At 37.4% G+C, this 15,854-nt stretch overlaps 1 long non-coding RNA gene across 5 annotated transcripts in view; it reads right to left on the bottom strand.

Annotated features, from left to right (window-relative positions):
- Positions 1–15,854, bottom strand: part of LOC105473565 (uncharacterized) — a 316,160-nt gene that overhangs the window by 87,916 nt on the left and 212,390 nt on the right. For all 5 annotated transcript variants that reach the window (XR_011615375.1, XR_011615374.1, XR_011615372.1 and 2 more), the window contains one exon: positions 2,731–3,238. This is a non-coding gene — a long non-coding RNA (uncharacterized lncRNA). The remainder of the gene's footprint in view (positions 1–2,730; positions 3,239–15,854) is intronic.

Here is a 15,854-nt window from a genome sequence, read left to right as displayed (position 1 = left end):
CTGCAATAAACATACAAGTGTCTGTGTCTTCTTGGTTGAATGATTTCCTTTCCTTTGGGTATATACTCAGGAACTGTGTTGCTGGGTCAAATGGTAACTCTGCTTTAAGTTATTTGAGAAATTTCCAAACTGCTTCCCACAGTGGGTGAACTAATTTATATTCCCACCAACAGTGTACAAGTGTTCCCTTTTCTCTGCAACCTCACTAGCATCTGTTGTTTTTTGACTTTTTAATAATAGCCATTCTGACTAGTATGAGATTCTATCTCATTGTGGTTTCAATTTGCATTTCTCTGATGATCAGTGATGTTGAGCAGTTTTTCATATGTGTGTTGGCCATTTGTATGTCTTCAAGAGAGAAGTCCATGTCATTTGCCCAGTTTTTAATGGGGTTATTTGGTTTTCGCTTGTTGAATTGCATAAGTTCCCTACAGATTCTGGATATCAGGCCTTTGTCAGATGCATAGTTGGTGACTATCTTCTCCCATTCTGTAGATGTCTGTTTACTCTGTTGATAGTTTCTTCTGCTTTACAGAAGTTCTTTAGTTTAATTAAGTCTCACTTACCTGTTTTTGTTTCTGTTGCAATAGATTTTGGGGACTTGGCCAAAAATTCTTTGCCAAGGTCATTGTCAGGAAGAGTAAATCCTAGGTTGTCTTCTAGGATATTTATAGTTTGAGGTCTTACATTTAAATTTTTGCTCCGTTTTGAGTTAATTTTTATATATGGTATAAGGAAGGGGTCCAGTTTCAATCTTCTGCATATGGCTAGCCAGTTATCCCAGCCCCATTTATTGAATCATTTCTCCATTGTTTATTTTTGTTAGCCTTGTCAAAGATCAGATGGTCGTAGGTGTGTGGCTTTATTTCTGAGTTTTCTATTCTGTTTCATTGGTCTATGTGTCTATTTTTATACTAGTATCATGCTGTTTTGGTTACTGTAGTTTTACAGTATAGTTTGAAGTTGAGTGGTATGATGGCTTCAGCTTTGTTCTTTTTGCTTAGAATTGCTTCAGCTATTCAGGCTGTTTTTTGGTTCCATGTAAATTTTGGATTAGAAAGTTTTTGGTCATTATTACTTCTCAAATATTTCCTCTGTTCCCTTCCCTTTCTAGAATTTAAATTATAAGCAGACCATTTTTTATATTGTCCCTGAGTTTTTGAATATTCTGCTTACTTGTTGGGGTTTTTTTTTTTTATTCTTTTTTCTCTTTACATTTCAGTTTGGAAGTTTTGTTGACCTACCTTCATGCTCACTGATAAGTTCCTCTGTTGTGTCAAGTCTACTGATGAGCCCATCATTTTTATTACAATGTTTTTGATTTCTAGCATTTCCTTTGATTTCTTTTTCTTAAAGTTTCCAACTATAGGATTAAAAGAAAATTCCCTATCTGATAATCCCAAAGTCTGTGCATATCTGAGCCTGGTTCTGATGATCACTGTGTTTCTTCATACTGTGTTTTTAAAATATTTTCCTTGGAGCCCTATCCCATGTTGATTGTCTTCCCCTTAGGGAACTGGAGTGGGGGGGAATTCTTTTTCCCACAGCTGGAGAAAGTTTCCAGAACTGTGAGTAGGCAAAGCTCTTTCCCCTGGAGAATGGGCCTTGGTTATTGAGAGGATGCTCTGTATGTCTGACCATAGCTAATCCTTCCCTCCCACTGCCAGGGCCCTGAGGGTATCTGAGTGGAATTTTCACCATGAGAAACCTGGAGGGGTTTCTAAAGGGAAAGCCCATAACAGTGTGGAGGCCCCAGGAGTTTCTCACTCTCACTAGCCCTCAGCAGTTTCTCAAATTTACCATTTAAATGTACCTGCAGGGTTATGACTGCAGGCTTCTGTTCCAGATAAACAGGTCCCAGTTACTGCACCTCCCCAGATGTACTCAATGTTCCAGTTTCAGGTTTGCCCAGGTTTGGCAGTTTACCCTGTGATCCCAGTTCTTTGATGTAGTCAAGAAAAGTCATTGATTTTCCATTTATTCAACTTTTTCTTATTTTAAGGATAACAGTGACCATTTCTAGGCTTTTCACCCTGGAAGCCTCTTCATACTATTCTTACACCTCAATGAATCATTATGAGTCATGAATCCACTTTTGTGCATTTGAGATATAACATCACATAACATGACCACAGAAACGGAAATGTGGTGAATATTAATAATCCCAAATACCATGAAGTTATAGTGGCAAGATAACTCCATGAAACGATGTGTTAGTTGAGACAGATGGATGAGTGCTCTCCTTGTGGGGCCCATGCAGCCTTCAAGGTTGTAATGGCTAAAAAGTAACAGTGCTTCTAAGAAAAAATCACAAATCTCCTATTTCCCTTTTGTGAAATACATGTTTCTCACAACTAAAAAAGTTTTTTCTTATTAATATTTCCTTGGAAACTGCCAAAATGTCTATAGACTACTTGATAAAATCCCGGGAATTACACCGGGAGATTCTCCTCACCAGGTATTTTTAAAATTTTCTTTTACAGTACCATACCTTGTAAAAGAAGACAGCATTAAGGGGTGAGTCCAAAGAAGCAAGGTGATGGAGAGGCAGGTGTTTACTTGTTTATGAATTCATTCATTTACTACATTTGTATTAAATATAACATATTCCAAGTACCCCAGAGCTCAGACATATAGTCCCTTCTGAAGAGTGTTTTAGTCTGTTTGGGTTATTATAATGAAAATACCATCAACTGAGTAGCTTACAAACAACAAAAATGTATCACTCACAGTTCTGGAGGCTGGGAAGTCCAAGACCAAGGTGCCAGCAGATTCAGTGTTGGGTACAGGTTCACTCACTGGTTCGGAAATGGCACCTTTTCATTGTATCCACATGCGGTGGAAGGGGCTAGCTGGGTCTCTGAGGTCTCTTTCATCAGGGTACCACTACTCCCATTCATGAGGGATTAGCCCTTATGACCTAATCACTTCCCAAAGCTCCCATCACATCGGGGATTAGGTTTTAATGTATGAATCTGAGGAGATCACAAACATTAGACTACTGCATATTATTGCGATTGTGAAGCTCTCCATATGTCTAAAGCTTGCTATAGAGAAAATTAATTTACCCTTCAAGGGTCAAATGAACATTCCCTTTGCCTTCAAACAAGATCACCTCTCTGGTAAAGCATCATGGACCTATAATAATTGCACCAATTATGGAAAATTAACTGATAGTTGGAGGCCCAGAGGGTAGTCGTCACCAGCATCTCTTCTTATTTCCACTTGCAGGAATCACCTAAGAAAGAATAAGCATTTGGTCACCATCTCCATTCCCTACCTGACTTCATAGGAAGAAGGATTATCTACTCGGCTAAAACTGGGCTCAAGTATCTTGTGAGAGCAGAGGAGAAACAGAATCCTTAGTCATTTGTTAGCGTTTTCTTGACTAGCCCCTGCTCAATACGAATGTGGTACATTCAAAGCCATCTACTTTAGAAGCTCTACGCTGGTCATTTCCATCCTTACTGCACATCCAAGCCTTCTTCTTCTATAGCCTTGCTCTAACATTGCCAGTTTAAGTCTAATTTTTTCTCTGGCTCTCAACTTTCTTGGGAAAAGAGATACGACTGCTTCTAACAACTCAAATCCTTTTCGGATCAGGTGGGAGTGCATTTTTAGGCTTGTCTGTTAGGATAACAGAAGTCATCTTGTGCTGATTTCATTTACTGAGAAGTTTGATTATATTAGTCTCAACATGTATATACCCCAGACATTACAGTTGACATTGTCTGCTTAAGTGTGTGGTCTGTTGTCATTCTCAAGTTGTGCCCTGCACATAGTCAATAGGTAAAGCAAATGGGTCTTGTTCTTCTGTTCTGTTTACAATGTTGTGGACCAGAGGATATATCAGCCTGAGGGAAGCAGATCCTTTTTATAATTTATCTTCCCAAAAACAATGGATATAGCTGAGTAGATGCGGCTCTTACTAGAAGAGTGACATCAAGGGAACAAGATGAGTGAGTGGACCTCATCCACTGAGATTAAGAGAAATGGGTTCTGGGAAGAACAGATAGTGATTTCAAATATTAGAAATTGGGATGTGTGTCTTTCTCTGCCATTTTTATCTATACAAATAGAGAAGTTGACACAAGTCTGCCCACCAATGAAAGCATAGAGTTAAGAGTATTTCTCTGTGCATTGATCTTGTTATAATTTAGAAGTGGTCTCAATGGACAATTTGGTAATCTCATCATTGACAGACCTAAAAATAAAAGCTTGACATCCATTTCTGTCATCATCTTTGACAGATTCACTTTCACTTATTTAGATTGCCTCCAACATCTACATTTAAAATTTAAATAATGATTTACCTGTGTGTATCTTAGTAAGAGAAGACAACATTATGGATTATTTGCATTTATCCTAGATGGCTCACCATAAAGCTGCTTTGCTAAGTATTAAACTGCTATTGGAAGAGGTATATTTTAATAGTGAAAAAATGCAGACTTTCATAAATACTAATTATAAATCTATAGTAATTAAGAAAGACTGCTGTTTTCATGGAATATATTAAAATATATTGATACTTTAATTGAATACACAAATAGAACAATGGAGCAGAATAGAAAATCCAGAAACAAATCTATGTGTACAGAATTACAGCTAGATAAGAGGAATTAGTTCTAGTGTTCTACAGAACTGTAGGGTGACTATAGTTAACAATAACATATAATATAGTTTTATATTGCTAGAAGGAGGATATTGAATGTTCCCAACACAAAGAAATGATAGATATTCAAGATGACCTTGATCTGATCACTGTACATTATATGTAGCAAAACATCACTATGTACCCTGTAATTACGTACAATCATTATATGACAATTAACAAAGAAAAGAATAAACAAAAAAATCCACATGTAAAAAAAGTGTGTATATATGTATTTACACATATAGTCATGGATTTGATATAGTCACAGGTTTTGAATTAAGGAAGGATGAACTGTTCAATGAATGGGGCTGACCTGTTAAGAAACAAAATTGGAACCGGTGTTAGACCATTCTTACAATGCTTTAAAGAAATACCTGAGACTGGGTAATTTTTAAAGAAAACAGGTTTAAATGGCTCATGGCTCTGCAGGCTATGCAAGCATGGCACTGGCATCTGCTTGGTTTCTGGGGAGGCCTCAGGGAGTTTTATTCATGGTGGAAGGCAAAGCAGGTGAAGGCACATCATGTGGCGGAAGCAGGAGCAAGAAACAGGGTGTGGGAGGAGGTGCCACATTTTAAACCAGAGAAAATGCTCTAGAGAACTCACTCACTATCCCAAGGACAGCACCAAGCCATGAGGGATCCGCTCCTGTGACTCAAAAACCTCCTACCAGGCCCCAGCTCCAACATTGGGGATTACATTTAAACATGAGATTTGGGTGGGACATCCATACTGTATCATAACCTACCTCACATCATATAAATAGATCAACAGGAATTTCAAAGTCTGATGATACCAAGTATTGGTGAGGAGATGAAAAAAAAATAGGACTTCTAAAACACTGTTGGTGGCACGATTTTTTTAAGTGCTATGGAAAATAATTGGACATTTTCCAGCAAATTTTCAGATGTGCATGCTCTACAATCAGAAATTCCATTCCCAAGCATCTACCCTGGAGCCCTAGTTCACAACCCTATCAAGTCCAATGTCCTCCTTTGATAATAGTGGGTAACACTCTCTTTACCTGCTTTAAATGAAATTCACAAATAACACAACTTACCCACACACCTGATTTCAAAAAGTCAACATAAACTGGAGAATCAAGGATCTGTTACAAAGCAAACTAAATTGTGAACGACTGTTGAGTACTTCATAGAGTATAAGAAAACCAAACTTTCCCTTGGTAACAAAAATATTCTCTTTTGAGGGGCATTAAGCCCACAAAAAAGGAAAGGTAATTCTAGAAGATGACTTAATTTTTCCATTAAAGATGTTTCTAAGTCATAAAAAAGTTAATATGGTACCCAACTGTATTTTTAAAAGGAAATGGATTATAATAAAATATTATATTTCTTTTTAGTTTTCAAAATGTCTTCTTTTATTATGATAAAATATACCTGTCAATACCATTGGTAATATAACATGTACCATTTTAACCGTTATTAAGTATATACTTTAGCAACGTTAAGTACATTCACGTTGTTGTGCAGCCATCACCACCATCCATCTCCAGAACTTTCATCTTCCCCAACTAAAATTCTATACACATTAAACTATACCTCTCCATGCTCCTTCTCTCCATCCCCTGGCAATCGCTATTGTATTTTCTGTCCCTATGAATTTGACCAGTATAGGTACTTCATATAAATGTAATTATACAATATCTACCCTCTCTAGACTTGTTTATTTCACTTATCATAATGTCTTCAAGGTTCTTTCATGCTGTAGCGTGTGTCAGAATTTGCTTCCTGGTAAGAAACCTACTTGATCATGGTGGATTATCTTTTTGATATGTTGTTGGGTTTGGTTAGCTAATATTTCATTAAGGATTTTAGCGTCTATGCTAATCAGGGATATCAGACTATAGTTTCCTTTTTGGGTTATGTTTCCTCTTTCTCTATCTTGTGGGATAGTGTCAACAGGATTGGTACCTAACTGCATTTTTAAAAGGAAATAGATTATAATAAAATATATTTCTTTTTATTTTTTAAAACATATTATTTTATTCAATTCTTCTTTGAATGTCTGGTAGGATTCTACTGTGAATCTGTCTGGTCCTGGACTTTTTTGTTGGTAATTTTAAAATTACCTTTTCAATCTCTCTGCTCATTATTGGTCTGTTCAGGGTATCTAATTCTTCCTGATTTAAGCCAGGAGGGTTGTATTTTTCCAGGAATTTATCCATCTCTTCTAGGTTTTCAAGTTTATGTACATAAAGGTGTTCATAGTAGCCTTGAATGATCTTTAGTATTTCAGTGGTGTCAGTTGTAATATCTCCCGTTTTGTGTCTTATTGAGGTTATTTGGATTTTCTCTCTTCTTTTATTGGTTAATCTTGCTAATGGTCTATCAATTTTATTTATCTTTTCAAATAACCAGCTTTTTGTTTCATTTATGTTTTGTATTTTTTTTTTGTTTCATTTTCATTTAGTTCTGCTCTGATCTTGGTTATTTCCTTTCTTCTGCTTGGGTTTCAGTTTAGTTCATTCTTGTTTCTCTAGTTCCTTGAGGTGCAACCATAGAATGTCAGTTTGTGCTCTTTCAGTCTTTTTGATATAGATGTTTAGGGCTATGAACTTTCCTCCTAGCACCATCTTTGCTCTATCCCAGGGGTTTTAATAGGTGTCACTATAGTTGTTAGGTTCAAAGAATTTTTTAATTTCCATCTTGATTTCATTTTTGGCCCAATGATTATTCAGGAACAGGTTATTTAATTTCCATGTATTTGCATGGTTTTGAAGGTTCCTTTTGGAGTTGATTTCCAACTTTATTCCACTGTGGTCTGAGAAGGTGCTTGATATAATTTCAATTTTCTTAAATTTATTGAGTCTCATTTTGTGGTCTATCATATGGTCTATCTTGGAAAAAGTTTCATGCAGTGTTGAATAGAATGTATATTTTGCGGTTGTTGGATGGAATATTTTGTTGTATCTGTTAAGTCCATTGGTTCCAACGTATATTTTAAATCCATTGTTTCTTCGTTGACTTTCTGTCTTGATGACCTGTCTAGTGCTGTCAGTGGAGTATTGAAGTCCCCTACTATTACTGTGTTGCTGTCTATCTCATTTCTTAGGTCTATTAGTAATTGCTTTATAAATTTGGGAGCTCCAATGTCAGGTGTATATGTTTAGGATTGTCATATTTTCCTGTTGGACAAGGCGTTTTACCATTATATAATGTCCCTCTTTGCCTTTTTTAACTGCTGTTGCTTTGAAGTTTGATTTGTCTGATATAAGAATAACTACCGGTGCTCACTTTTGGTGTCCATTTGCATGAAATGCCTTTTTCCACCCCTTTACTTTAAATTTATGTTAGTCCTTATGTGTCAGGTGAGTCTCTTGAAGGCAGTAGATAGGTGGTTGGTGAGTTCTTATCCATTCTGCAGTTCTGTGTCTTTTAAGTGGAGCATTTAGCCCATTTACATTCAATGTTAACACTGAGATGTGAGGTACCATTCCATTCATCATGCTATTTGTTGTCTGTATACCTTAGTTTTTTGTTTTTGCTTTTTAAATTGTATTTTTGTTTTACAAAATTTATGTAAATTTTTGTTTCAAAGAGGTTCTGTTTTGATATGTTTCCAGGATTCCTTTCAAGATTTAGAGCTCCTTTTAGCAGTTCTTGTAGTGGTGGCTGTGGTAGTGGCAAATTCTCTCATCATTTGTTTGTCTGAAAAAGACTGTATCTTTCCTTCGTATATGATACTTAGTTTTGCTAGATACAAAATTCTTAACTAATAATTGTTTTATGTGAAGAGGCTGAAGATATGGCCCCCATCCTTTCTGCCTTGTAGGGTTTCTGCTGAGAAATCTGCTGTTAATCTGATAGGTTTTTCTTTGTAGGTTACCTGGTACTTTTGTCTCACAACTCTTAAGATTATTTCTGTTGTCTTAACTTTAGATAACCTGATAACAATGTGTCTAGCTGATGATCTTTTTGCGATGAATTTCCTAGGTGTTCTTTGTTCTTCTAGTATTTGAATGTCTAGGTCATTAGCAAGGCCAGAGAAGTTTTCCTTAATTATTCCCCCAAATATATTTTCCAAACTTCTGGACTTTTCTTCTTCAGGAACATCAATTATTCTTAGGTTTGATTGTTTAACATAACCCCAGACTTCTTGCAATCTTTGTTCATATTTTCTTATTCTTTTTTCTTTGTCTTTGTTGGATTGGGTTAATTCAAAGACCTTGTCTTTGAGCTCTGAATTTCTTTCTTCTACTGTTCAATTCTATTGCTGAGACTTTCCAGAGCATTTTGCACTTCTATAAGTATGTCCAATGTTTCCTGAAGTTTTGATTTTTTTTTTATGCTTTCTATTTCCTTGAATATTTCCCCCTTCACTTCTTGTATTGTTTATTGAATTTCCTTGCATTGAGCTTTGCCTTTCTCCGGTGCCTCCCTGATTATCTTATTAACTAGCTTCCTGAATTCTTTTTCAGGTAAATCAGAGATTTCTTCTTGGTTTGGATCCGTTGCTGGTGAGCTAGTGTGATTTTTTTTTTTCGGGGGGGACATGTTAAAGAGTCTTATTTTGTCATATTACCAGAGTTGGTTTTCTGGTTCCTTTTCATTTGGGTAGGCTCTGTCAGGGGGAAGGTCTAGGGCCAAAGGCTGTTGTTCAGATTCTTTTGTTCCACCGCATATTCCCTTGATATAGAACTCTCTTCCTTTTCCTATGGGTGTGGCTTCCTGAGAGCTGAGCTGTAGAGGTTGTTATCTCTCTTCTGGTCTAACCACCCAGCAAGTCTACCAGGCTCTGGGCTGGTACTGGGGGTTATCTTCAGAGTCCTGTGATGTGAACCGTCTATGAGTCTCTTACTTGTGGATACCGGCACCTCTTCCAGTGGAGGTGGCAGGGGAGTGAAATGGATTCTGTGACAGTTCTTAGCTCTGGTGGTTTAATGCTCTATTTTTATGGCGGTTGGCCTCCTGCCAGGAGGTGGCACTTTCCAGAAAGCATCAGCTGTGGTAGTACGGAGAGGAACAGGCAGCGGGTGGGGTCTTAGAACTTCCAAGAGTATATGCCCTTTGTCTTCAGCTACCCGGGTGGGTAGGGAAGGACCATCAGGTGGGGGCAGGGCTGGGCATGTCTGAGCTCAGACTTTCCTTGGATGGGTCTTGCTGCGGAGTATTTGGGGTGTCTCCCGGGCCCTGCAGAAGCAGTTTTCTTCCTTCAGTGGGTCTGTCCTGTCAGAAGGTCCTCTCGGGATTCCTAATTTATTCCTGCAGTCATTCTGGAGCTAAAATTCACGATGCGAGCCTCCACATGCTGCTCTGTCCATCCAAGTCAGAGGGGGCAATCTAGTCCTGCCTCCCATCTGCCATGATGATCCTGCATCTATGTTTGATTTTTTGAGGAATGACCATACTGTTTTCCACAGCAGTTACACCATGTTACTTTCCCAATTGCAATTACAATTCCCAGGGCAAAAGTGTTTTAATTTCTTCATATCCTCACCACTTTACTTCCTGCTTTTTGGATAACAGCCACCTGAATGGGTTGAAGTGGTATCTCATTTCAGTTTTGATTTGCATTTCCCTAATGATTAGTGATGTCATACATCATTTCATGCACTTGCTGGACATTTATGTATCTTCTTTGGAGAAATGTCTCTTCAAATCCTTTGCTCATTTTTAAAGAATGTTACTTGGGTTTTTCTGTTTTTACTGAGTTGTAAGAGTTCTTTATATATTGTGGGTATTAATCCTTTGTGAGTTACATGATTTGCAAATATTTTCTTCCAGTCAATGGGAAATCCTTAGTTAACTAGAATGCAGTTTGTGTAGTATCACCATAATATGTCCATTGCTAAGGCAGACTAGAACAAGCATGTTCCAGTACATTCAAGTACACCAGTAGAACTGTTGGTGATGTGATTTTCCAGAATAGTGAATACTTGGTAAAGTTCTGAAAGTGCATTTTTAAAAAATTACATGTGAGCTACGTTCTTGGAAAGCTCATGTGGATTAAAGCTATGTATTTTGTGGCTTTATGTAAAATAAATTTATTTTATAGATTCAAATAATTACAAATTTTATACCTGACTATCTGGCAAAATACTTCAAAGTCACAAGATGTCAGGACACATTCTTGTTTATAAGAATGTGTCATACACTGCAGTACATCTAGCTTCTCTTGACTTCAGCCACTAAATGCCAGTAGTGCCTCCCAATTATCATGACAAACAAGTTTCACCCAGCTGGGCCTGGTGGCTCACACCTATAATCCCAGCACTTTGGGAGGCTGAGGCAGGTGGATCGCTTGAAGTCAGGAGTTCGAGACCAGCCTGGCCAACATGGTGAAACCCTGTCTCTACTAAAAATATAAAAATTAGCTAGACGTGGTGGTGCACACCTGTAGTCCCAACTACTCAGGAGGCTGAGGCCGGAGAATCGCTTGAACCTGGGAGGCAAAGGTTGCAGTGAGCTGAGATCGTGCCACTGCACTCCAGCCTGGGTGACAGAGGGATACTCTATCTCACACACACAAAAAAGTTCCACACACAATTGTAAAATATCCCATTAACCTAGAGAAACTCTTAAACCTATCCACCAGGAGGTATGGACAAGAATGTTCAGAATGGGATTTTTATAACAGCAAAATATTAAAAATGACTCAAGTAACCATCAATAGAGAATAAATGCAAGTCTTACAATGGAATGTTATCCAGCAGTGACAATGAATGGATATGAACTACATCTATCAAGATGGATAAAACTAAAGTACAGGTTGGGCACAGTGGCTCACATCTGTGATCCCAGCACTTTGGGAGGGGGAGGCTGGTGGATTGCTTGAGCCCAGGGGTTTAAGACCAGCTGGGGCAACATGGCAAAAACTCATCTCTACAAAAAATTACAAAAAATAGCCAGGCATGATGGCATGCACCTATAGTCCCACCTACTGGGAAGGTTGAGGTGGAAGGATGATTTTATCCCAGGAGATTGAGGCTGCAGTGAGTTGAGACTTTGCCACTGCACTCCAGCCTGGGTGACAGACAAGACCATCTCAAAAAAAATAAAATAAAATAAGTATATACAGTTAAACAAAAAATAAGTTAAAGAAAGATCCATACAATTTGGTATAAATTATTTAGTGCTTTGAAATACACAAAACACTATTGTTTGGGGCTAAACATAATGATATGTAATTATAAAGACATTCATGAGAGTGGTATCAATTTAAAGAATAGGGGCTATCTCTAGGAGGAGAGAGTCAAGAAGAGAATGAGATCAGGGAAGAATCTGCAAGGGTGTCAACTTTATTCTTAATGCTTTGTACCATCAGCTGGGCAACGGGAGCATGAGTGTTCAATGCATAATACCTTAAATTTTGTATGTTTAAGTATTTTTAAGCAAACAAAGATTCGTGAGATTTCTCATTCCAGAGAGACCTGATTTTGAATCCTGGCTCTATTACTTACAAGCTTGTAAGTTGAACAAATCACTGAATGCCTCAAAATGTTAGCTTTTCTGTAAAACGAGAATGAAAATAGAAGCCACAATAAGGGGATGCTATAGGATGTTCAAATGACAGAACACATCTAAAGGTCTCAGCACAGCACCTTCTTCTAGAATAAGAACACCTGGTACCAAGGAAGAATAACCCCTATTATTCAGACACATCTTATGTAGTCTTCATGATTTTCAACTAACAACAATATCCTACCTTCTCTCTGATCGGTTGTCAAAATATGTGTATCAGCCCTTAATGGAAACACTGAATAGATGTATTCTAGTTACTTGTCAGATAAGTCTCTGTTGTCCAAATCCTATCAAACCCCCATTTATGAGAATAGATATTTATGGAGGATTGTCTGAAGGACATGCTATTCATCTATTTTCTAGAAATGATGAATTTTACCCTTGGATCAGAGCACACCATCTGAGAGCTGTGTATCTGGATGGCATCACTCTGACTGTTGTCAGATTTACTTGACATAATGGAGCTTTGCTGTTCCAATATTGGCTTGCATTGAGGGATGCTGCACGAAGCAACCAAGCAAACTTTGCTCTTCTTGTATTTATTGCTGGGATGGAAGCCAGGAAGATATTCTGTGAATCAAAAAGTGGTTTTTTATGTGAAGACCCAAGGGAGAAATCTTTTCTCAGCTCAGCAGGATGAAAACCTTAAACGAGTGGGTTGTCTTTTCCTTCTGGACAATATGGGTTTTTTAACTGAACACATTTCCCTACTCACTTTGGCCCCCAGAAAATATACAGCTCAATCTCTAGTATCTCTATAAAATAATCTGGAATACATTCCTGAGGGGTAGGTAAATTTACTCCTGGATTGTTTTGGGGTTTTTTTCCTCATATTATCTCTTTGTTCAAATATTTTTAATGATTTATTTTATGAGTAATTTTGGAAGCTGATTCAAATCATTTATAAAACAAGATAGAAGAAAGGGGGGAAAATGAGGGTAGAATCATGAAAAGTGTAGTGTAAATAAGTAACAGATAAAGTAAGTAAAACAATGTTTTTACCTTTGTATTCCCCAGAACACTTTGCACTGACTTTTACAACTAGTATATGGTTAGTAAATGTTCATTATAGTAAAAAAATGATTTAATAAACCTCTCACTCTCCAGAATATCCTTTTTCCTGCTTGTGCATGGCTATAAGGTTGGACTGGAAGTGAAAAAGGCCTAACGGACTCCTGAGAAGCAAAACAAGAATATTTAAATACTTTGTTAGTGATGTTCAACATTTCTAAAAGAATGTCCCAACTACTCTCCAAGGCTCACTCAAATACCATCTACTTTTATAAAAACATCCCCAGTTGTAAACAAAGACCTCTCCCTCCTCCAAACTCCTTCAGAACTTACTGCCTCCAAGCAGTCATTTAGAATTTGTTTTATGATAACTTACCTTGAGATGTACATATAAAGGTAGATAGATGATAGATAGATAGATAGATAGATAGATAGATAGATAGATAGATAGACAGATGATAGACAAATAGACAGATAGATAATTTGGAATGGAAAAAGACTATGATTATGGATATTTATTTGTGTTTATTGAACTTATTGAAATTATGACCAAGCATATTAATGGTTATAATTTTAATAAGTTCAATAAATATTTTTAAATTAGTAAATGAACATCTCTTTCATTGATTGATCTCTTAACTAAACTTGAATTAAAACCTGCTCACATGCAACAATGTGGATGACTCTCAAATGCATTATGCTAAATGAAAGAAGACTGTCTCAAAAGACTACAGGCTTTAATTACATTTATATAACATTCTTGCAAAGTAAGACTATAAAGGTAGAAAGCAAATTAGTGTTACCAAGGGCTTGAGGTGAAGGGAGGAGCTGACTACAAAAGTGTAAGGGGGAATTTGGGGGATAACAAAATTCTTCTGTATCTTGACTGCATGATGGTGGTTACACAACTGTGGGTATTGTCAAAACTCTCAGAATGCTATCCTAAAAAGTGTAGATTTCACTGTTTGTAAATTATGTATAAGTTAAAAAGAATGAGGGAAAACCCATCATTCAGCGAACTGAAAATACTGAGTAGAGTTTCCAATTTTGTTACTCTAGTAAGTTAACCCATCTCCGAGGCCTAGGACAATAGGATAAGGTCTGTATATGTGCTGCCTCTCCTCCCTATTCTCAAAATAGATACTCCTCATCAATCATGCCATTTTTTTTTTCATTGTACGGCAAGACAGGACTTTAAACAAAATCTTCAACAAAACACTCTAGACAGCTACCAATAATATTCTGGAACTGGCATGAGATAAAGCCTATTTTCTGACTGGGACCCATGTCATCCCAAATAGGCATGACCATTTGCTTAGTTATACCTACTCTAAGTGTAGGAATAATACTTACAAAGAGTTCATTTAATTTCACATAATTTTGTCTCCTTTATTTCAATGTAGTATATTTGTTTCAAAAAAAATAAGGAAAACATAAGTATCAGCACAGGATCTCATTCTGGAAGTTACATCCATACAACAATTTTCAGAAGTGAGTCTCTAGCCATACAGGTAAATCAGATGATCCCAGAATGTGACTACAGCACAAGGCAGGAGATTTGGAGCCAGAGCACATGGATGCAACTGCCAGCTAGGACCCTTTAATCTGTGTGTAAGGAGAGAACATAAGGATGGACATAAAAGATTAAAGATGGAAATTGTAACAGATCTCATTTTGAGTCAGACACTATGCCGGGCATAGAATGACGAGCAAAAGAGATGAATTTCCTACCCCATAGATCTTATAATCCAGTGGAAGTAACAGAGATAAAAGAACTAATCTCACAAATAAGTAGACACAAACCATTGTACGTGCGATGAAGGAAAGGTACAGGAAAAGAGTAGCACAGAGGAATTAACTGAGATACACAGAGGGGGTCCCAGCAAAACCCCTTTTGAAGAAGTGGCTTTTATTCTGAAGGCCAGAGGAAGAAAAGGTGCTGCTCAAGTGATACGAACAAGCATATCACTGGCAGAACCCTGTGCTTAGATCTTGAAATGGGACAAAATATAGAGCCTTCTCCAACTGAAAGACCACTAGTGTTGTAGGAAAACATCGTCCTCAGAGCAGTGTGAGCTCAGGCAGGGGAGGTGGGCAGGGCCAGGGCCCACAGGCCCCAATAGCCTACTCTGAAGATTTTAAATATACCCCAAGAGCACTGGAAAGCCATGAAGTCAGGTCATATCATCATTCATACTCTGGACCAACAGCCATGAAAAAACTTCAAGAAAAAAACATATAAGCTCTAAGATACTCTCCAAAATGAAATAAAATCCAAAACTTAAAAGCTTGCATAGCATTTTATGCTTATCACTGAGTGTCACTTGCCACACTGTATCAAGATCTGTCTTCTCTACTAGATCAAGGGCTTCTGAAGATCAGCAACCACAGGTTATGGATTATTTTATGTCCAGGGTTTGATGCATAATAGGTACTCAATAAATATCTGTTGAAATAAATTAAACAAAATTTCTAAGCATGCAAATATATAGCATTCCAAAGCCAATTTCATACATAAGTTTCATGTTATGTCCAAAAGTGGTTTCTGCTCTGAGGCTGGAAGCCATGTGTACTGAGAGAGGCAAAATTAAAGATGCATCTGCCTAAGAATAAAATAACCTTTATAGGCCTGCCATGAATGTATGCTGATCGAAATTACTCTGAGAATTTTGTCATGGTTCCAGCAATGGGGGAGCAAAACAAAAGAC

This window comes from Macaca nemestrina, chromosome 17 (assembly GCF_043159975.1).
Source record: "Macaca nemestrina isolate mMacNem1 chromosome 17, mMacNem.hap1, whole genome shotgun sequence".
In the NCBI taxonomy this organism is placed as follows: domain Eukaryota; kingdom Metazoa; phylum Chordata; class Mammalia; order Primates; family Cercopithecidae; genus Macaca; species Macaca nemestrina.
The sequence above is the reverse complement of the archived record's forward strand: the minus strand, read 5'-3'. Positions and strand labels throughout refer to the sequence as shown.